At 45.1% G+C, this 21,373-nt stretch overlaps 1 long non-coding RNA gene across 4 annotated transcripts in view; it reads left to right on the top strand.

The window, feature by feature from the left end:
• LOC114484680 (uncharacterized) overlaps positions 1 to 21,373 on the top strand; it is a 137,934-nt gene that overhangs the window by 34,971 nt on the left and 81,590 nt on the right. The window contains exon 1 of one of the 4 annotated variants that reach the window (XR_008616343.1): positions 19,521 to 19,615. The exons of the other annotated variants lie outside the window; for them this stretch is intronic. This is a non-coding gene — a long non-coding RNA (uncharacterized lncRNA). Of the gene's footprint in view, positions 1 to 19,520; positions 19,616 to 21,373 lie in introns of those variants that run through there. 4 annotated transcript variants of the gene reach the window in all.

Here is a 21,373-nt window from a genome sequence, read left to right on the forward strand (position 1 = left end):
TTTGCGTCCCTGGGATAAATCCCACTTGATCGTGGTGTATGATCCTTTTAATGTGTTGTTGGATTCTGTTTGCTAGTATTTTGTTGAGGATTTTTGCATCTATATTCATCAGTGATATTGGTCTTTAATTTTCTTTTTTTGTAGTGTCTTTGTCTGGTTTTCGTATCAGGGTGATGGTGGCCTCAGTGAATGACTTTAGGAGTGTTCCTTCCTCTGCAACGTTTTGGAAGAGTTTGAGAAGGATGGGTGTTAGCTCTTCTCTAAATGTTTGATAGAATTCACCTGTGAAGCCATCGGGTCCTAGACTTTTATTTGTTGGAAGATTTTTAATCACAGTTTCAATTTCATTACTTGTGATTGGTCTGTTCATATTTTCTGTTTCTTCCTGGTTCAGTCTTGGAAGGTTATACCTTTCTAAGATTTGGTCCATTTCTTCCAGGTTGCCCATTTTATTGGCATATAGTTGTTTGTAGTAGTCTCTCATGATCCTTTGTATGTCTGCAGTGTCCGTTGTTACGTCTCCTTTTTCATTTCTAATTCTATTGATTTGAGTCTTCTCCCTTTTTTTCTTGATGAGTCTGGCTAATGGTTTATCAATTTTGTTTATCTTCTCAAAGAACCAGTTTTTAGGTTTTTTTTTTTGTGTGTGGTATGCGGGCCTCCCTCTGCTGCGGCCTCTCCCGTTGCAGAGCACAGGCTCTGGACGCGCAGCCCCAGCGGCCATGGCTCACGGGCCCAGCCGCTCCGCGGCACGTGGGATCCTCCCAGACCGGGGCGCGAACCCGGTTCCCTTGCATCGGCAGGCGGACGCGCAACCACTGCGCCACCAGGGAAGCCCATAGTTTTTAGTTTTATTGGTCTTTGCTATTGTTTCCTTCATTTCTTTTTCATTTATTTCTGATCTGATCTTTATGATTTCTCTCCTGCTAACTTTGGGGTTTTTTTGTTTTTGTTTTTGTTTTATTCTTCTTTTTCTAATTGCTTTAGGTGTACAGTTAGGTTGTTTATTTGAGATTTCTTTTGTTTCTTGAGGTAGGATTGTATTGCCTTAAACTTCCCTCTTAGAACTGCTTTTGCTGCATCCCATAGGTTTTGGGTCGTCGTGTCTCCATTGTCATTTGTTTCTAGGTATTTTTTGATTTCCTCTTTGATTTCTTCAGTGATCTCTTTGTTATTTAGTAGTGTATTGTTTAGCCTCCATGTGTTTGTATTTTTTTATAGATTTTTTTCCTGTAATAGATATCTAGTCTCATAGCATTGTGGTTGGAAAAGATACATGATATGATTTCAATTTTCTTAAGTTTACTAAGGCTTGATTTGTGACCCAAGATATGATCTATCCTGGAGAATGTTTCATAAGCACCTGAGAAGAAAGTGTATTCCGTTGATTTTGTCCGTTCTTCTGCCTCAGTTATTCTGCTATTGATTCCTTCTAGAGAATTTTTAATTTCATTTATTGTGTTGTTCATCGTTTGTTTGCTCTTTAGTTCTTCTAGGTCCTTGTTAAACCTTTCTTATGTTTTCTCCATTCTATTTCCAAGATTTTGAATCATCTTTACTATCATTACTCTGAATTCTTTTTCAGGGAGACTGCCTATTTCCTCCTCATTTGTTTGGTCTGGAGGGTTTTTACCTCACTCCTTCCTCTGCTGTGTCTTTCTCTGTCTTCTCATTTTGCTTAACTTATTGTGTTTGGAGTCTCCTTTTCACAGGCTGCAGGTTCGTCGTTCCTGTTGTTATTGGCGTCTGCCCCTAGTGGGTAAGGTTGGTTCAGTGGGTTGTGTTAGGCTTCCTGGTGGAGGGGACTGGTGCCTGTGTTCTGGTAGATGAGGCTGGATCTTGTCTTTCTGGTGAGTAGGACCATGTCTGGTGGTGTGTTTTGGGGTGTCTGTGAACTTAGGATTGTAGGCAGCCTCTCTGCAGATGGGTGGGGTTGTGTTCTTGTCTTGATAGTTGTTTGGCATGGAGCGTCCAGCAGTGGAGCTTGCTGGTCGTTGTGTGGAGCTGGGTCTTAGCGTTGAGATGGAGATTTCTGGAAGAGCTCTCGCCGATTGATATTACCTGGGGCCGGGAGGTCTCTGGTGGACCAATGTCCTGAACTCGGCTCTCCCACCTCAGAAGTTCAGGCCTGACACCCGGCCGGAGCACCAAGACCCTGTCAGCCACATGGCTCAGAAGAAAAGGGAGGAAAAAGAAAGAAATGAAATAAAATAAAAGCTATTAAAATAAAAAATTTAAATAATTATTAAAATAGAAAATAATTAAAAAAAGAAAGAAGAGAGCAACCAAACCAATAGACGAATCCACCAATGATAACATGCGCTAAAAATTATACTAAAAAAAAACACAAAAAAACGGACAGACAGAACCCTAGGACAAATGGTAAAAGCAAACCTATACAGACAAAATCACACAAAGAAGCATACACATACACACTCACAAAAAGAGAAAAAGGAAAAAAAAAAATATATATATATATAAAGGAAGAGCAACCAAATCAATAAACAAATCTACCAATGATAATAAGCTCTAAATACTAAACTAAGCTAAACATAAAACCAGAAACAAATTAGATCCAGGAAGCAAACCCCAAGTCTACAGTTGCTCCCAAAGTCCACCGCCTCAATTTTGGGATGATTTATTGTCTATTCAGGTATTCCACAGATGCAGGGTACATCAAGTTGATTGTGGAGATTTAATCCGCTGCTCCTGAGGCTGCATGGAGATATTTCCCTTTCTCTTCTTTATTCGCACAGCTCCTGGGGTTCAGCTTTGGATTTGGCTGGGCCTCTGCATGTAGGTCGCCCTCTGGCGTCTGTTCTTCGCCCAGACAGGAGGGGGTTAATGGAGCAGCTGATTAGGGGGCTCTGGCTCGCTCACGCCAGAGGGAGGGAGGGAGGGAGGGAGGGGTGCGGGAAGTGGAGCGAGCCTGCCGTGACAGATGCCGGCGTGATGTTGCACCAGCTTGAGGGGCGCCATGTGTTCTCCTGGGGAAGTTGTCCCTGGATCATGGGACCCTGGCAGTGGCGGGCTGCACAGGCTCCCTGGAGGGGAGGTGTGGATAGTGACCTGTGCTTGCACACAGGCTTCTTGGTGGCTACAGAAGCATTTCATGCCCGTCTCTGGTGTATGCGCTGATAGCCGCGGCTTGCACCCGTCTCTGGAGCTTGTTTAGGCGGCGCTCTTAATCCCCTCTCCTCGCGCACCCCGAAACGTGGCGCACTAGCCCCCTTCAGGCTGTGTTCACGCAGCCAACCCCAGTCCTCTCCCTGGGATCCAACCTCTGAAGCCCGAGCCTCAGCTCCCAGCCTCCGCCCGCCCCGGCCGGTGAGCAGACAAGCCTCTCGGGCTGGTGCGTGCTGGTCGGCACCGATCCTCCATGCAGGAATCTCCGCTTTGCCCTCCACGCCCCTGTGGCTGTGTTCTCCCCCGTGGCTCCGAAGCTTCCCCCCTCCGCCACCCACAGTCTCCGCCTGCGAAGGGGCTTCCTAGCGTGTGGAAACTTTTCCTCCTTCACAGCTCCCTCCCACTGGTGCAGGTCCCGTCTCTATTCCTTTGTCTCTGTTTTTTCTTTTTTCTTTTGCCCTACCCAGGTACGTGGGGAGTTTCCTGCCTTTTGGGAAGTCTGAGGTCTTCTGCCAGCGTTCAGGAGGTGTTCTGTAGGAGTTGTTCCACATGTAGATGTATTTTTGATGTATCTGTGGGGGGGGAAGGTGATCTCCACGTCTTACTCCTCTGCCATCTTGAAGGTCCCCCAATATCCTATTTTCAAATTTACATTTATTTGGTTACCAGTGAAGCTGCTTTTTTTTTTCTGTTCTTTACTCTTTTGCCCAATTTTCTGTTCTGTTGTAGATATTTTTTCTTATTTTCTTAAGAGATTAAAAAAATAAATTTAAGAAATTCTTTGTCATTCATGCAGGTTTTCTCCTTTGGCTAGTTATTGTGATATACTGTGTGTCTAGATTTACTAATATTAAATTGTACTCCTGAAATAATTCCTCTTTCCTTGTGGTGTAGTAGTCTTTTTTATTAATTAATTAATTAATTAATTTTATTTATTTATTTTTGGCTGTGTTGGGTCTTCATTGCTGCACGCGGGCTTTCTCTAGCTGTGGAGAGCAGGGGTTACTCTTCGTTGTGGTGTGCGGGCTTCTCACCATGGTGGCTTCTCTTGTTGCAGAGCACGGGCTCTAGGTGCGCAGGCTTCAGTAGTTGTGGCACGGGGGCTCAGTAGTTGTGGCTCGCGGGCTCTAGAGCGCAGGCTCAGTAGTTTTGGCGAACAGGCTCAGTTGCTCCATGGCATGTGGGATCTTCCCAGACCAGGGTTCGAACCTGTGTCTCCTGTATTAGCAGGTGGACTCCTAACCACTGTGCCACCAGGGAAGTTCTGGTGTAGTATTCTTTTTGTCTTGCTGAGTTTGGTTTGCTGGTTTTTTATTTAGGATTTTTGCATCTATGTTCGTAAGCGACATTAATCTTCAGTCTTCTCTCTCTCTGTGTTTTGCGCGTGTGTTCACCAGGTTTTGTGGGTAGGATGACTTTAGTTTTATAAAATAATGGGGCTTAGTTCCTTCTTTTCCTCTATACTGGAAACTATATTTAGAGGATGGAAATTATCTGTTCCTTGTAAATTATAAAGACCTTACTCATAAAACTATCTGGACACTATTATATTCATTGGAGGAAGTGTTTTGAAACAGCACAGGGTTTTTTTTCCCCATATTTTGTACATCTTTGTGATTCTAATTGGCAAAGTTTCCTAGAAAATCATCCATTTTTGAGATTTTCAAATTCATTAGCAATATCAAGGTTTATTGAGATATAATACACATACCATACAGTTCATCCATTTAAAGTGGTTTTTAGTATATTCACAGAGCTGTATATTCGCAACCGTCACCATGATCATCACAATGAATTTTATAACAGTTTCAAAACCCCCGAAAGAAACCCTATAGCTGTTAGCAATCACCCTCTGTTTCCCCTTAATTCTCCCTAGCCCTAGGCAACTACTAATCTGCTTTCTGTCTCCATAGATTTGCCTCCTCTAGACCTTTCATATAAATGGAATCATATATTGTAATATGTAGTCTTTTGTGTGACTGGATTCTCTCACTTAAGGTGATGTTTCCAAGGCTCACCCATGTATTAACATGGACTAGTACTTCGTTCTTTCTTTAATTTTTTTTAAATTAATAGACTTTTATTTTTAGAAGTTTCAGTTTTACAGACAGTGAGCAGATATTACAGAGTTCCCGCATACTCCCCTCTTCCCACTCCTCTGACCATAGTTTTTCCCACCAACGTCTTGCATCGGTGTGGTTCATTTGTTACAAGTGATGAACCAATAATGAAACATTATTATTAGCTAAAGTTCATAATTTACATTAGGGTTCGCTCTTTGTGTTGTACAGTTCTGTGGGTTTTGACAAATGCGTAATGTCATGTGTCCGCCGTTGCAGTACCATATAGGATAGTTTTGATGAATAGTTGGAGCACAGGGGATTTTTGGTGCAGTGCAGTCCTTCCCTTCCCCAGAACCTCTAGCAAACCACTGCTTCCATGGCGTTATCTTTTCCAGAATGTCACATAGTTGGGATCATACAGTATGTAGCCTTTTCAGATTGTCTTCTCTTAGTAATATGCATTTGAGGTTCCTCCATGTCTTTTCAAGGTTTGATAGTTCATTTCTTTTTAGCAGTGAATAATATTTCTTTGTCTGGATGGACAACAGTTTATTTATCCATACACTAACCAAAGGACATTTTGCTTGCTTCCAAGTTTTGGCAATTATGAATAAAGCTGCCATACATGTCTGTATAGAGGTTTTGTGTGGACATAAGTTTTCAACATGTTTGGGTAAATACCAAGGAGCATGATTGCTGGATCATATAGTACAAGTATGCTTGGTTTTGTAAGAAAGTGCCAAACTGTCCTCCAAATTGGCTGTACCATTTTGTATTCCCATCAGTGATGAACGAGAACTCTAGTTGCTCTCCAGCCTTCCTAACATTGGGTGTTGTCAAGTTGTTTAGATTTCAGCCGTCCTAGTAGTGCGTGGTAATATTTCATTATTGTTTTAATTTGTAATTCCTTAATTATATTTGATGTGGAACATCGTTTCATATGCTTATTTGCCATCCATATGTCTTTTTTTGTGAAGTGTCCAGATCCTTTGCCCATTTTTAAATTGGATTGTTTGTTTTCTTACCGTTGAGTTTTAAGGATTCTTTGTATATTTTAGGTACAAGTCCTTTATCCTACATATTTTGCAAATATTTCTCCCAATCTGTGGTTTCTCTTTTCATTCTTTTAACAATGTCCTTCACAAAGCATAATGTTTAAAAAATAAAGTATAATTCTTTCTTTACAGCTAAATAGTATTCCATTGTATGGATATACCAGATTTTCTTTATGCATTTACTAGTTGGTGGACACTTGGGTTGTTCCCTTTTGGCTGTTATAAATAGTGCTACTGTGAATATTTGTGTGCAAAATTGTGTTTGGACATAACATTTTTCATTTCTCTTGGATAGATATCTAGGAGTGGAATTGCTGGATCACATGGCTGCTCTATGTTTAGCTTTTTGAGGAACTGCCAAGCTGTTCTCCATAGAAACTGCCTGACTTCTTCAAAGCAACTGCACCACTTTACATTCCCACTAGCAATGTAGGAGGGGTTCCATTTTCTCCATATCCTCACCAACACTTGTTATTGTCAGTCTTTTTGATTACAGCCATAGTAGTGGGTATGAAGTAGTATCTCTTTGTGTTTTGATTTGCATTTCCCTAATGACTCGATGCTGAGCATATTTTCATGTGCTCCTTGGCCATTTGCATACCTTCTTTTCCTCTTCACTTTGATATTCTCTTCCATGAGAATTTCACTGATTCCACTGATACCTTCATACAGGTGATTTTCAAATATTAACTTCCACATCTGAGCTTTCTCCTGAGATTGTCTCAGATTCCCATCTGCTTACTAGAGATTAATGTCCCGACTGCATTTCAGAATCAGTATGTCCCAACTGAAACTCATCAGCTTTCCTCCCAAGCTATTTATTCTTTCTGTGTTTCTAATTCTGTTATTTATACAATTATTCTTCTAATCACCCGAACTTGAAACTTGGCATCGTATCTGGATGTGAGAGAAATGGAATAGGGAAGAGTCGATTCATTACCAAGTTCTGTGTTACTTTCATAATGTTTTGCATCTGTTTTCTCTTTATTCTCTCCTTCTTGATCTCTAACCTCTTTTGACTTTCTCAGTCTCTTATTCTCCTAGTTCTCTTTCGTCTGATTATTTTATCTCAGGTTATTTTTACCTTAAATGACCTTAATTTTTACCTTAAATGATCTACCCGTTTCTTGACCATCTTCTGTGATCATTATAAATCTTCTGCCTTGGTTATTTTTATGTAATCCCAAGATGTGAACTATCATTTACACACTTATAACCCCCAAATATATATTTCTAGCTCTGAAATATCTTGAGAACTTCAGACACATGTATCCAGCCATCTGCAGGACATCTCTATTTCACGGACTTCTCAAACTCAGAACAGTAATCCTTTGGTATCCACGGGGGATTGGTTCCTGCACTCCCGTGGATACCAAAATCTGAGGATGCTGCAGTACCTTATATAAAATGACAGGTATTTGCGTATAACCTACGCACATCCTCCTGTGTACTTTAAGTCATCTCTAGATTACTTATAACACCTAATACACTGTAAACGCTATGTAAATACTTGTAAATACAATGTAAATGCTATGTAAATGTTTACCAAAACATGGAAAATTCAAGTTTTGCTTTGGGGAACTTTCTGAAATTTATTTTTCAAATATTGTTGACACGTACTTTGTTGAATCTGTGGATGTGGAACCTGTGGCTCTGCCAGCTGTATGGTTAAACTGAACTAGTCCCATCCCAGCTGCCCCCAAACTTGCTCTGCCTCTCAGTTGATGGCAATGCCATTGATCTGGGGTCCTTAGGATAGAAATCTGGCCATCATTCCTTTTCTCTCCCTCTCCCCAAAAGGCACACATTTACCAAATCTATTCTATCGGAAAATTGCCCTGAATCCGCTGTTTGTACCCCCATGCTGCTTCTTCGTTCTAGCTTTTATCGGCTCTCACGTAGACAGTTTCAGTGACCTGTACTCTGGTCTCTCACCGCGCTCCACAACTCCTTCCACCAACGCGAAGTTATTTTCCAAACTGAAAATTTAGTCATGGCCATTTCACTGCAAAGAACAAACAGAAACAAGAACACCAACAGTAGCAACAAAATAAAAACATGAAAATATTTAGAGTCGCCCTGGCGGCTCCTCACTCTCCAAAAGCAGATAGTTCAGGCTCCTCAGCCTGGCATATTGATGTGCTTCCTGCCTACTTCTTTAACTTCATTTCTCATGATGCCCCACCCCCAACTTATCTCAGGCTCCAGCAATATTCTTCTGGGATGTTTAACAAGTTCCCTCTGCTCAGACTCTTCTTCCTGCCTTGTCTGCCTTCCTCATCCTTCAAAAGCCCTGTCTGGGTGTCCCCTCTTCTGGAGAGCCTTTTCTGAGGCTTCCAGCTCCGGGATTCTTCTGGACTTCATACCATGTCATATTGCAACTCTTTTGTTTATATGTCTGTCTTCCCTACTAGGCTGTGAGCTCTGCAGGGACAGATTTTGGCTGGTTTTCCAGCTATGGAGTAGATGCTCAGTAAATATTTATTGAATGAGTGATTGAGAAGGTCCATGGGCCGAATGTGATCCTGGAAGTCTAACTCCAAATGTCGAGTGTGCAATAACATGATAGCAGAGGTCTCATCTTTTATTTTCTCTTAGTCAAAGGGCTCAAACCTTGCAATTTCTTGGAGTTAGGCACGATCACCTGGCTGGTATCCAGAGGGGATGCTTGATAAGAACCTGCTTCAGTGAAAGTGGACTTATGCTTTCCCGGGGTCTGTACATAAAGGAGATGCTTCTGTCTCCTCTTTGCCTGGCTCTTGGCATAACTTCTGATAGCTCCCCCTTGCTAGGAGTTACTTCTGAGCCAATGAGAGATCAGATTGCATTAAGGGATTGGGCATTATATCACATGCTGTCATTGCTAGATGCCTGCAGAGTTTTGGGTTCTAAGAAGCAATTGTTGACTGGAATTTCCCCGTAGAGGATGAACAAACTATGTGGGAGAGAGTGGGAGAGTAGAACAGGTCCAAGAATCTTTAGTCCAAGGATTTTAGTGAGTTTGTGATCCCCTCTGGGCCTGCAGGATACAAGGCCTCAAGAACAGCAGTGTAATTTGGTAGAGAATAGCCCAGAGCTACTCTAGGATCAAATTCTTCAGGTCCAGCAAATCAATTTAGTTTCCCTGGGCTTTGTGGGACTGAACTTTAAGACTGTTGCCTCTGGCAGTGACATCACCAGAAATATCTCAGGGGACCCAGTACTCATCTGAGTAGGCAAGCTTCAGGAAGTCCTTGATAAGCCCCAGGAAGTCAGGTTGTTGAGCCCAGTGTAACCTGCTGCATCAGGCTCCACACCCTTTCCCATGGAAACCTGCGCGCAGGTCAGGCAGAGGTCAGTAGGGAGAAGGATTGGGGCTCGTTGACCTTTCTTCAGTGGTGCTCAGCTGTGACTCCTGTGTCCCTGGAGGGTTAGCACTGCCCCTGCCAGAGCAGGTTCTCTGTATGTTATGCTTTCCTGGGCTGCACCTCCAATCCCAGTTAGGCCAGTGCCCTTCCCTCTGGGCTGAGTGACTTTACCCTGACACCTTGGTGAGCCTTAATGGAAACCACAGCTTAGTAGACTTTGGTTTTATGGAATGAAATTGTTATTTCTGGTCCAGAGAGACTAAGCAAAAGCTAGAATTGCGGAAATATTTTTGCAATATTGCGCAACAGTTTACAAAAGTCTAACTGATTGGTTCAACCTTCACATAACCCAGTACCTGGCACTTAGTGGACATTCACATGTTTGGCGTATGAATGAAACTGGGCATTTATTATCCTATTTTGTGGATGTGGGAACTGAGGCCCAAGCAGGTGAACTGAGTTTCCTAAAATCCAAATCTCCAGTTAGTCAGTGTAGAGCCTTGCTTGAAATCAAGTTCATCTCAGGTTGACGTTTACTAAGCACGTGTCACATTACAGGCATTTGCCAGTGATGGATAAACATCGTCCTTGGTTTTGAGGAACTTTTAGGCTTGCCAGGGAGTCAGACACATAGGAAATAATTTCAACACAATGTGCTAAGTGCTATGATAGAGAACTCTGTGCAGTGTGATGGGGGTTACAGAGGAGGCACAGCTAATCCACTCTGGTGAGGTCACGAAAGACTTCTTGAAGAACTGACACCTCAGTTCAGTTTTGAAGGTTCAGTAGAGGTTGGCCAAAGGTAGAAAGAACATTATAGGCTGAGAGATCAGTTTAATGGGGGACAGAGGTGTGAGCCAGCATGGTATGTTTCTGAGATCACTGGAATGTTCATTGCTGAGGGTAAAGTGGCAGGAATGGTGACTAGAGAGGTAGAGGCAGGAATCAGAGCATTGAGGGTGTCAACTTTGCCTCTCACGCCGTTACCTCCCAACTTTGCTGACTCAGTCAAATCACCTGGGGAACTTAAAAAATATAAAGATGTCCAATCTACATTCCCAGTGATTTTTTTTTTTTTTTTTTTTTTTTTGCGGTACGCGGGCCTCTCACCGTCGTGGCCTCTCCCTTTGCGGAGCACAGGCTCCGGACGCGCAGGCTCAGCGGCCATGGCCCACGGGCCCAGCCGCTCCGCGGCCTGTGGGATCTTCCCGGACCGGGGCACGAACCCGCGTCCCCTGCATCGGCAGGCGGACTCTCAACCACTGCGCCACCAGGGAAGCGCCCCCCCCGACAGTGATCTTCTTGATCAGCTGGGTTTGACAGTCCCTTCTGGAGGCAACAGGAAGCCATTGGCAGGTTGGTAGCAGGGGAGGGATGTAGATCGTCATATTGGATCCCTCTGGTGGTGATCTACCTGGAGGCGGGCGGATTTGAGAGGGCTGCTACTGGAAGCACAGAGACCATGAGGAGTCTGTTGAATTTGTCGAAGTGAAATTTCATGGTGAGTGCAATAGGGCAGTAGCAGTGGGGATAGAGGGGAAGAGGCAGATCAAAAGAGATTTCAGAGTCTTGGAATCCTTATGATGTTGGGGCAAGGGTGCTGGCAAGGGAGAAAGAAGTGTCTAGTGTAATTCTCCAGGTTTCTGGCATGGCTGCCTGGGTAGAGTGTGCTATTTCTGACCAAGATCAGGAGTGGAGGGTGGAGAGACAGTGAGGAGCAATCGATCAGTTCAGCTTGGAACCTGCTGAATTTGAGGTGCTGTGAGACATCCAGATGGGAGGGCCGCCACTGTGTCCTGGAACTCAGGGCTAGAAACAGATCCGGGCCCCTCTGTATGGGGGATTTAAAACCACGTGAGTAGCAGAGATCTCTCAGGGAGACTGCATGGAGAGTACACCTTCAGTTATTCTACCCCTTTCTGCCTTCAAGGGTCGTTCTCATGGGGAAGCAGAAGCTTGTTTTTTTTTTAACTGTTTCAGCAAGACAAGGCAGAGTAATGAAAATGGCATAAAAGGTGGATTTAGGGAAGCTGAGTTGAAGCCCTGCCCCTGCCCCTTCGCCACTCTGTGCAGAATTGGGTCTCTCTCAGCCTCTAGGTCTTCACCTATAAGAGAAGAGTCGTAGGGACTTCCCTGATGGTCCAGTGGTTAAGACTCCACGCTCCCAACACAGGGGGCCCAGGATCGATCCCTGGTTGGGGAACTAGATCCCGCGTGCCACAACGAAGATCCCGCACGCCGCAGTGAAGACCCAGCGCAGCCAAAAAGATAAATGAATAAATATTTTTTTTAAAAAAACCTCAAAAACCAAACAAAAAAAACCCAAGACACTGCTATGCATCACATAGTTTTTTTTAAAAAAAGATAAAGGTCGTAGGAATGTCTGCCTCACAGGATCATTGAGAAGGTCCACTGAGAACATGTATGTGAAAAATGCCATGTAAAGAACCATAGAAAACATTAGTCCCCCCCTCCCCCCAAGATATTTGGACGAATGTGTAGGAATTACAGGGAGGCAGATTTTGGCCCAGTGTAAGGAAAGGCGGTCTAATGCCTTGAGCCTTTGGATGATGGGGAGAGCTTTGGGAGGTGCGAAGCTCTGAGGCTCTGGATGTCTTTCAAGAGAAGCTGGGTTCCTAGGGCTTCCGCTGAGAGTTTTGTCGCCAGGGGTGCTGTTGCTCAGATAGTGTTTGAGTTACGAATATGCTTCTTTACGCTTCCTCTGAAAACTTTTACACGACTTAGATTGTTTTCTAATTGTAAGAGTACCGCAGGTACATGGTTGTTTCTTTTTCTTTAAAATCTCTTAAAGCCCTGGGTGTTTTGGCTCCTATGTGGACTCTTGGTTTATATACCCCTAATAACCAGGTAAACTGCTTCAGGTCTTATCGCGTGGGGCGTTTATAGACACTTGTATTCTAATGTGCTTTAATGTGGGTTTGGTGGGCGCTGAAGCGTGTCTGTGTAGTGTAGCCGGGCCTCCCCAACGTAGACAGGGCGGGCGAGGAGCAGAGGGAGGAGGGGGAGGGGCGGGCCTTCCCATGTCCAGACAGTTCCGAATTATATGTTCCTTTAAAATGATTCATCTTTATTACTCGCGAGCAGAAATGATATTATAAACAGCCAGCAAGATATTGCCAAGTAGAGGTCTCGATGGAGCATGCTCCAATGAATAGGTAAAGATCATTTGAAATCAGCACACTAATTATTTATATGCAAATGAATGTTGTCAGAGAGCTTGGAAACAAGTTGTTCTCTGAACTGGGTTAAACATTCCCTAAGAGCTCATGTTTATACTCTTAATTTACTCAGAAACCCATTGTTGCTGGGTTTTTTTTTAATAGATAGAGGAAAGGTAAAATATGCCAACCCATGATTAAATTATCACAAATTTAGCAGTAGCTTGAATTGAATTATAGTTTTATGTATTTATTCGGTTGCCAGTCACTAGTGTAACTCACATTTGCTAACGAGGCCGAATTTTCTTGCTAACTTTCTCTACACAGAGATTATTTCTCTAAATGAAAGGTCTCCACCCAAGCCGTTTGATGAGGAGTTATCTTTCTGATAGTTTAGGTGACTTCCTGGCCCTTTTAAAAACATCACCAAAACAATTGTCCCAAAGAATAGTAATTTCATACCTAGCAAATACTCTAGCTATAGGAAAATGCTACTATAAACCATATAGCGGTGAACACTTTTAAAAAGCCCAGAATGTAAGAAAATGCATTCAGTCCTAATTGTGGGTGGATCCTAATTCCATCTTTTCACTCGGCAGGGCCTTCATGATCTTTGCAAGGCCCTGGGCCGGCTTTCGATTATCCTTTTTCGTTGCACTGTAGCTATGCCCAGGGGTGGTGGAGAGAAGCTTCTAGTTGATCTTTTGAAAAAGCGAGCGTTCAAATAACCCTTGCCTCCGCCCCCTCACTCCCTGCCCCCAGTGCTCATCCATGGGGACTGGTGGGCCAAGAGAGAGGGAGGCCTCTGTCTGTGGTGGCCTGGACTTCAAATCCTGAGATGACAGGGCCAGGTGGGGCAGCAGTAGGGGTGGAAGATTGAAGGACGGAGTATGGTGGGAGGGAAGTTGGGAGGAAGGGAGAAAGAGAGAAAATCTATGAACAAGCCAAAGTGGGGAGCCAAGGAGTATTAGGTCACAAGCCAAACCACAAGAAGATGGGTCAGAGTTAGGGGTAGCAGATACGAGGGACAGTGGAGCATAGTTCAAGTCTAAGCCAGTCAAGCCCTGCTTGGGCCGTGGTGGCCCAGCAAGGTGTTGTTAAGCTTTGGTCTGAGCACAGATGGAGGCTGAGCTGTTCTGTAAGAGCCTTAGAGTTTACGTGCACTTACCCCTCATAGATACCCCTCTCTACCAGTAAATCACTCCACATGACATGCTGCCTGGACATTTTCTAGCAGGCTGGCTTTAGGGGGTGATGGAGCGTGTTGGAAAGAGGCCCGCCAGGAGAGGACGAAACTCAGGCTTTAGCCAGTCCTCTGCCACTAAATTGGCCAGGAGACCTGAGGCGAGTCATCTAATCTTTCAGAGCCTCAGTTTCCCTGTATATAAAGTGAGGCTCGAAGAGGTAGAGATGTACAGTTCATCCATCACTTGTGAGTTCTAAAGCACGGAGAACAATTCTGTGGCCTTTGGCATTCAGCTTGTTTGACTTGAGGGAAAGAAACACACCCTCAGCACTACATTTGAGCTGAACCTCTGGAAACCCCAAGAGTCAAAATTGAACTCTATGTAGTCAAATCCTTTCCCCAGCTTGTTTGCCAGAGCCAGGAGCGTTGAAGAAAGTCTGTGTTCTGTTGGGCTATTTAGCATTTGTGGAAATAGCACAAAGCAAGCTGCACAGAGTTCTGCAGATGCGATAGCTTATGGACTGTGTTACAGCAGAGGGCCGCTGTGTTCCAGGGACTCCGATGGGGCTGATAGCCCCCTAGTGATGCAAACGCCACCAGCAAGCTGGAGCCCTTTAGTCCTTTGCCAGAATGACACATGGCTCCTTTGCCTGAGGGCTGGGGTTAGATTGAGGGCCTTTTCTGAACGGCCCACCCTGTCGGTCCCGCCCTCGTGAGACAAAAGACCTACGGGCTGCCAGTGGACTTTAAAATGTAAATTTAAAAATAGCCCTGAATTACAAAGAATAGCTTTAGTTCTGGTTTACTGCAGGCAGACCACACATTTCTGAATGGTTTTACACTGGAGGGAATGGTGAGTCGTTGATAAGCACCACCACCGGTGAGTTCTTCACTGGCTTGCTGTCCCGCCCCTAAATTGTAATACCGAAGCCCCGCAGTTTTCAGCCAAATCACAAGCAAAACACTTTAACACAATTTGTTTCCCTTTTAATTGCACGACAAAGAGGAGTCTGTCTTTTGCCTTTTTTGACGTCTCATCTTAAAAGCAAAAAGACTTGAGCTAAATCTATGTCTATACCCAATAAAGCTTGTTTTCATTTTCTTACCCAGCCAGCTAAGATTTATACATTAATTATTCAACTGATGCATCTTAAACATCCTAGTTAAAACACACACTGCTGGCCAGGCGCTGTTCACCCACCAGCACACTTTTGCTTGCCTGCAAGGAGTGAATACTTGAACTGTAAATGGGTAAACTCAGACTTTCCATATGGCGAGGTCAACAGAACTCATGGGGAGCATACAAAGGATAGAAAACTAATCATTACTGAGGTTCAGGTAAGCGATTTCTTAGGCATTTTAGCTGTCATGCTGTGGAATAATTGTAAACCCACCAGGAAGGAATTGCAAAACACAACCTACTTATCCCTTCCCCAGTGGCTAGATCGAATCTTTTTTTTTTTTTTTTCTGTTCTGTAGTCTGTGCCAACCCTCTATTTAATCATTAAAAGGAACGTTATTTTAAGTATTGCTTCCTCATTAACGGTGTTTGACTGAAATCGTACAGAATGGTGACTTTGCCCAGAGCGCGACTTCCACACGCTGGCATGATTTGAGGCAATCAGAGCTATTAGTAATGGAATACAGAGTTCCGTGGCAATTTTATTTAAAGTTTTGTTTAAGTTAATATTACATCTGACTAATGTAACCATCTGTATCCAGCCAGTCCCATCAGTGACAACATAAGATCGTTAAACACCGTGTCACAGGCATCAAGTGCTTTGGCTTTGGTATAATTTTATGAGCACGCCTTCTTGTACTACTTTATTCCTATCACTGAGACATCAGTAACAGCAGCAAATATTCCAGGCATACCACAGAACCCAAGCTAGGTGGGTGTCCTAGCTTTGCGACTAAATTCTTGCTGCTTCTAGGTCTTGGCGTGTGCTGTTACCTTGTCCAGGAATGTCCTTCAAGTGTTGGTTTAAAGGCCTTCTCGAGAGGTCCCCCCCCCCTTCCCTCTGGTCTTCTTGATCACTGTACCCATTTGTTTCCTTCATAATATTTATCACAACTTAAAGTGATAGCTATATATTTTCTCTTGTTAATTGTCTCTACTGCGAGACTACAAGCTAGATGAGAGCAGAGACCATGTCTATTTTTATTCACCCCTATATCCCCTTGCCTAGCAAGGTAAGTAGGGACCCTGGATATTTGGGGGAGGGGACTCTAAACATTTTAATGAATAAACGAGACAATGTGGCAAAATTACAAGGAGGCAGGGACCCCATATGCTGAGGACTTCCAGAACAATCTTGTGGTCGCGTTCGATCCTGCGGAGACCTGTAGGACTTGGCAACGGTATACTCACGGGCATACTGGACGTTTCCACCTGATGGTCCACAGGCATTTCACAGTCAACGTTCCAACCTTTAACTCGCATCAGCTTGCCTCTCAAATCTCTTTTTCCTTCTCAGCGTCATAGCTTGGATAATGGCACCGTCATGCGTGTCACCACCCAAGTAAAAGGCTTGGCATTCATTCTCCTTCTCTCTCCTCAACCCCAGCACCCAGTTCTGTGAGTGTATCCTCCTGAATGCCACTCGGACCTGTCCTGTCCTTTCCACCTCCATTGACATGACTTTGGTTCGGGTCCTCTCTATCGCTTCTTTAGACTCCTGCAAATGCTTCCTGCTGGGCTCGCTGCCTCCCTGGTCTTATACCCTAAAGACCACCGCCCTCCCTGCAAAGACTCAAACAGTATCTTCTGTCCCTCTTTCCAGAAGTCAGTAAGGACTGGCAATGTGCAGAAGTAGCTGGGGCCTTACCAAGAGATAGTCAAAGATCGCAGATATATGATTTCCTCAAGATTAATTTTCTTTTTGTTTTTCTGCTATGGTTCCAACAGAGTAAGCTATTAAAATGCTTTGAGCTTCTGAACGAAAGCACAGAACTGTGCCAGCAGAACACCATAAAGGTTTCCTTTATTTTCTGCTAGCATCTATCTGTGATGGATGATATGACCGTGAATCTTCACTTAAATATGGAATGCTGAAATAGTCTCATAAAATCCCAGAGTGTCAGAGCTGGACAAAGGCCATCTGGGGCCTATGTCTTGAGGCTCAGAGAAGGGAAGGGCCTTATTTAAGGTCACAAAGTGAGTTAAGTGCAGAATTAGGACTCAAACCCAGCTCTCTGTGTTCCTCAGGTGAGCATGAGGCTTCATTCGGATGTATCATCAAAACATTTCACAGCTCTGTGCTCCACTCCCCGGACCACTGTACTGCGCTGTAACTTCTTTCATCTGAACTTTTTTTTTTTTTTTTTTTTTTTTTTTTGCTTCTCTTGTGCCTGAGTGCTAATCGGTGAGATTAGAAAGTCTGATCTGATCTTAATAAAGTGACCTAGGCTTCAGTGATCATTTCCAAAGGGAGCACTTGGGAGCACTGGAGGTTTCTAGGAGCTGCCCTGGGTGCCTCCATGTGTATCAGTCAATGGGTCCCAAGTAAACAGGGCTCTGGGCTGCCCATCCCCATTTCATACTCCATATGAAGTTTTGTTTTCATCGCTTTTATACGGGCTACCACTACCATTGGATTGAAGTGACTTCGCGTTGAAAAAGTTTTGAAAACCGTGCCTCAGGACTGCATTGGTGGTTTGCTCCCCCATTTGCATAGTCCACGTAAACAATATTTCTGTGGTTTTGTGTTTATTTTTGTTTTTACCTATCTCTTTACAATGATAAAGGACAGGAAAAACTCCAGGCTTGCTCATGTGGGTGCAGTCGTGTGAGTATAGATGGTCTGTAACCTGTTGGTGGAACAGTGCCTGAGGCTGGGGTTTTATGATTTCTTGGCTACGTGTTAGTGTGGATGGGTCAAGTCTACCTAAAGGGTCCTGCCCTCCCTCTCAGGCCAGGGAGTACGTGGGACTGCTTGGTAGAAGATGTGTTGTCTTTAAGAATCTAGTATTTTTTTTTTCCCATCTTACTTGAATTCCACATCTTCAGTCTTTGACACCGACCACTGGTAAGCAAAGTGGAAGGTCGGACTTCTGAGAGCCAGACATTATGGTGGCGTGTAGTAAAACACGACGTGACCATCCATGGAAGGGGGCGGTTGATGTTGAAAATTGATGACATGGGTCACCGTGACAGGTCCCAGGAGATGGCCTCCCAGTTTCTGGCGTGGGAGGGGATGGTGGGAAGGATGTAGGGGCTTTGGAGGAGGGACAAATGGTATGTCTCGATTAACTGTTTTCCTTTGGTGCCCAGAGATGTTGACATACTCGTGATACTTCTTGACATGATGAAAGGCGAGGCCACCCCTCACTTTGGTGGGCCTGGGGCAAGGGCGCAAAATACGGGCTCACTGCAAACTCCCCCTTCTCTCCAACCTCTTGGCTCTGTCCCTTACCCTGAGGGGCCCTCCACACAGGCCTATAGACACCAACCTTGCTCCTCAAAGTGTGGACCCCAGCCCAGGGCATCAGCATGACCCAAGCACTCGTTGGAACTGTCAACTCTCAGGGCCTGCTCTAGGCCTACTTAAGCAAGGTGTGGACTTTAACAAGACCCCCAGATGATTCCCAAGCACATTAAAGTTTGAGAAGTACTGTTGTAGCCCACATGGTCCAGCTTCATGATCACCGGGTAGAAGGGTAACAGCTGCTCAGTGGTGGCCACCCGTCATTCACCACTCAGGCCTAGGGTTGTGTCCATCTGTAGTTTGGTCCATCCTCAGGAAAGCAAAACTAGGGAAGAGGATTGCCAGGCCATGAACACAGGCTTGGGGCACATGGGCAGGGAATTTCAAGGTCTTGGATAGTTTGAGAGTGGCATAGAGGAGGGAAGCATAGACGTTGGGTGGGCAAGTCCCCCTGGCCCCATCGATTCCTTGCTCTATGGGCAGCGGTGAGGCCGGAGTGGGGCCAGAGCAAGGCCCTGTAAACAGTGTGAGGCCTCGGGCAGGGACCGTGTTGCCCCAGTGTAAGAGCAATGCTGTTGAAGGTTTTCCTCAATGTCCATGTGGATGGGGGTAGGGTGGGAGTGGTCCATGAGTCTCCTCGGGGTACTAAGCCGCTGCCGTGCCTTGCTGGCTCTGTGGTGTGGGGGAGTAGTAGCGGTGGGGCCATTATCGCTTTAAAAGGGAATCAAAGCGAACTGCTCCAAGCACACTCTGGAGTAGCTAGGGAGACACACCTGTTGACTTCCCTCCTAGTGCCTAATGGCAATTCAATTGGACCAGCTGTCGGCCTCCAGTGGGAGCCCGTTGGATGTGGGTGTAAAGGGCTTTGAACAGCTGCCTCCACACCTAGGATACAGGCAGTTTCCTCAGTGAATTAAGAGCAGTAGCTGGTGTGGTTGGGGTGAGGTGGCCAGTGGAGGGATGAGGCTGCCATTTGGTATCCACTGCCACTTAGGTGGGTGATGCCACGGTTGTGGGACAGAAGCAGGTCTGAAGTGAAGTCCATTCAGTTGCTATCACACCTCAGCTTCTTCATCTGTAACATGGGTCTAACAGTCCTTTCCCCGCCTGCCTTGCAGAGATGTTGGGTGGCTCCAGTGAGATAATGAACGCGAAAGTGATCTTTTGTCTGTCAAGTGGAGTCCACGTGAAAAAGAAATGATGATCATCCTACCATTTGCCGTCTTTCCATTGTGAGTGTGCTTTCCATTGCATATGAGTTTTAGATTTCAGTTGTGCTCCCCTTAGCAATGCACACGGCTCCGTGCAAAGCCATCTCTGCCCCTCTGCCCGATGCCTTCCAGCCCCTTCCAGGGGTGAAGATGCCCTGCTGTGGTTCTTGTCTTTGGCGTTCCACAGGCGGGGGAGGAGGGTTTTGTATTGGCAGACATATTTCTGAAAAGACGTATTTCCCTTTCTCTGGAAAGAGAATTCTTTGCCCTTCCAAAAATTCATATTTACTGGTTTAAATCGATGTGACTTTATTTTTTGGCTAGCGCTGTACACTGTTCCACTGAGCAGTAATTATTCCTTTGCTGTTGCAGGAGTTTGCCGAGAGAAGGGAACTAAATCTAAAAGAGTGAATCCATCTGGTACTTATGTTGAAGCTCTCTCTGAGGCCACTGGCACTGAAATGTTAATGCTAGATTTTTATCTACTGGTATCACTTAGACATTGATATAATGGGAGCTAATGCCCTGGATTGCTGAATCAAAGGCTGAATTCCATTCCCTTACATGGCACTGGATGCCCTGCACAGTGGATTGATGACCTTGGCAGAGCACAGTGGTGAAATAGACCTTGCATTCCAGACCTGCCATCTGATTGTCAGACTCTAGTTGCCCCGGCCCCACCCCCCCATCACGGGTAGGTGCTAAAGGTCGCAGCCAGAAGACTCAGTGACATTCAGTGCCTGAAGCATTAAGGACTGACCTTGGCAGGCAGTAGTAATCCACCCCCCCACCCACCCCCCCACCCCCTCACCCCACCCCCACCCCCACTGGCTGCCCAGTAGATAACATCTGGAAGAAGTCTGATGACTCGAGTAGAGTACTAAGTGCCCCTGGGAAGAGCCCCTGAGGCCCGTGGACGCTAATTAGTCTTCAGTCACCCTTCTTACATTAGGGTGTGGGTGAAGCCGGGACAAGCTCCAGGAACTCACTGAAGGCTGTCCTGCTTGGTTGGGGCTCTGACATCCAGCCTAGGCTTTGCTAGGCCTTTATCTGGGGTGCCGGGCTCTGTCTCGCTACCTGGCTGCCAGCTAGGGTCCAGTTCAAGTAGACTCTTGTGGGAACACAGTGCTTCTACCTCTCTGCTGACTAGTACTGCCACTGCTGCCCAGTCTTTCCTAACCAGATTGCCATCTGAAATAGCCAGCTTGCATTTGTCCTAGCTTTTTGATCTTTGTAACTTGGAGGGCCGCTCAGCCCCCTTGGGGACAACTCTGTGGCTCTCCAAGTTCTGCCTCCATTTGACCTGTGCTCGTTCTCCTTTGCCTGCTGTCCTGGCATTGAAATCTTTGGAGTCCCCACTATCGCTATAAAAGTGTTGCTGCAAAAGATGGGCAATAGTCTATCTTATCCCATAGTCCGGTTATGCATCCATGGGACACTCTGGGCATCTCACAGCTCACGTGGGCTGAACCCACTCACAGTTCCTGCCTCTTGTCCCCAGGAAGCATTAACCAAAGAAGCCACAAGGGGATCTGCCAGCCTCCTATGAAAGAAAATGCTATGCAATACCAAACAGCTCACTGTCCCGATTTATTAGCAAAATCTGGCTGCCCTAGCTTTTTTTTTTTTTTAACATCTTTATTGGAGTATAATTGCTTTACAATGGTGTGTTACTTTCTGCTTTACAACAAAGTGAATCAGTTATACATATACATGTGTTCCCATATCTCTTCCCTCTTGCGTCTCCCTCCCTCCCACCCTCCCCATCCCACCCCTCTA

Source organism: Physeter macrocephalus, chromosome 21 (genome assembly GCF_002837175.3).
Source record: "Physeter macrocephalus isolate SW-GA chromosome 21, ASM283717v5, whole genome shotgun sequence".
NCBI lineage: Eukaryota > Metazoa > Chordata > Mammalia > Artiodactyla > Physeteridae > Physeter > Physeter macrocephalus.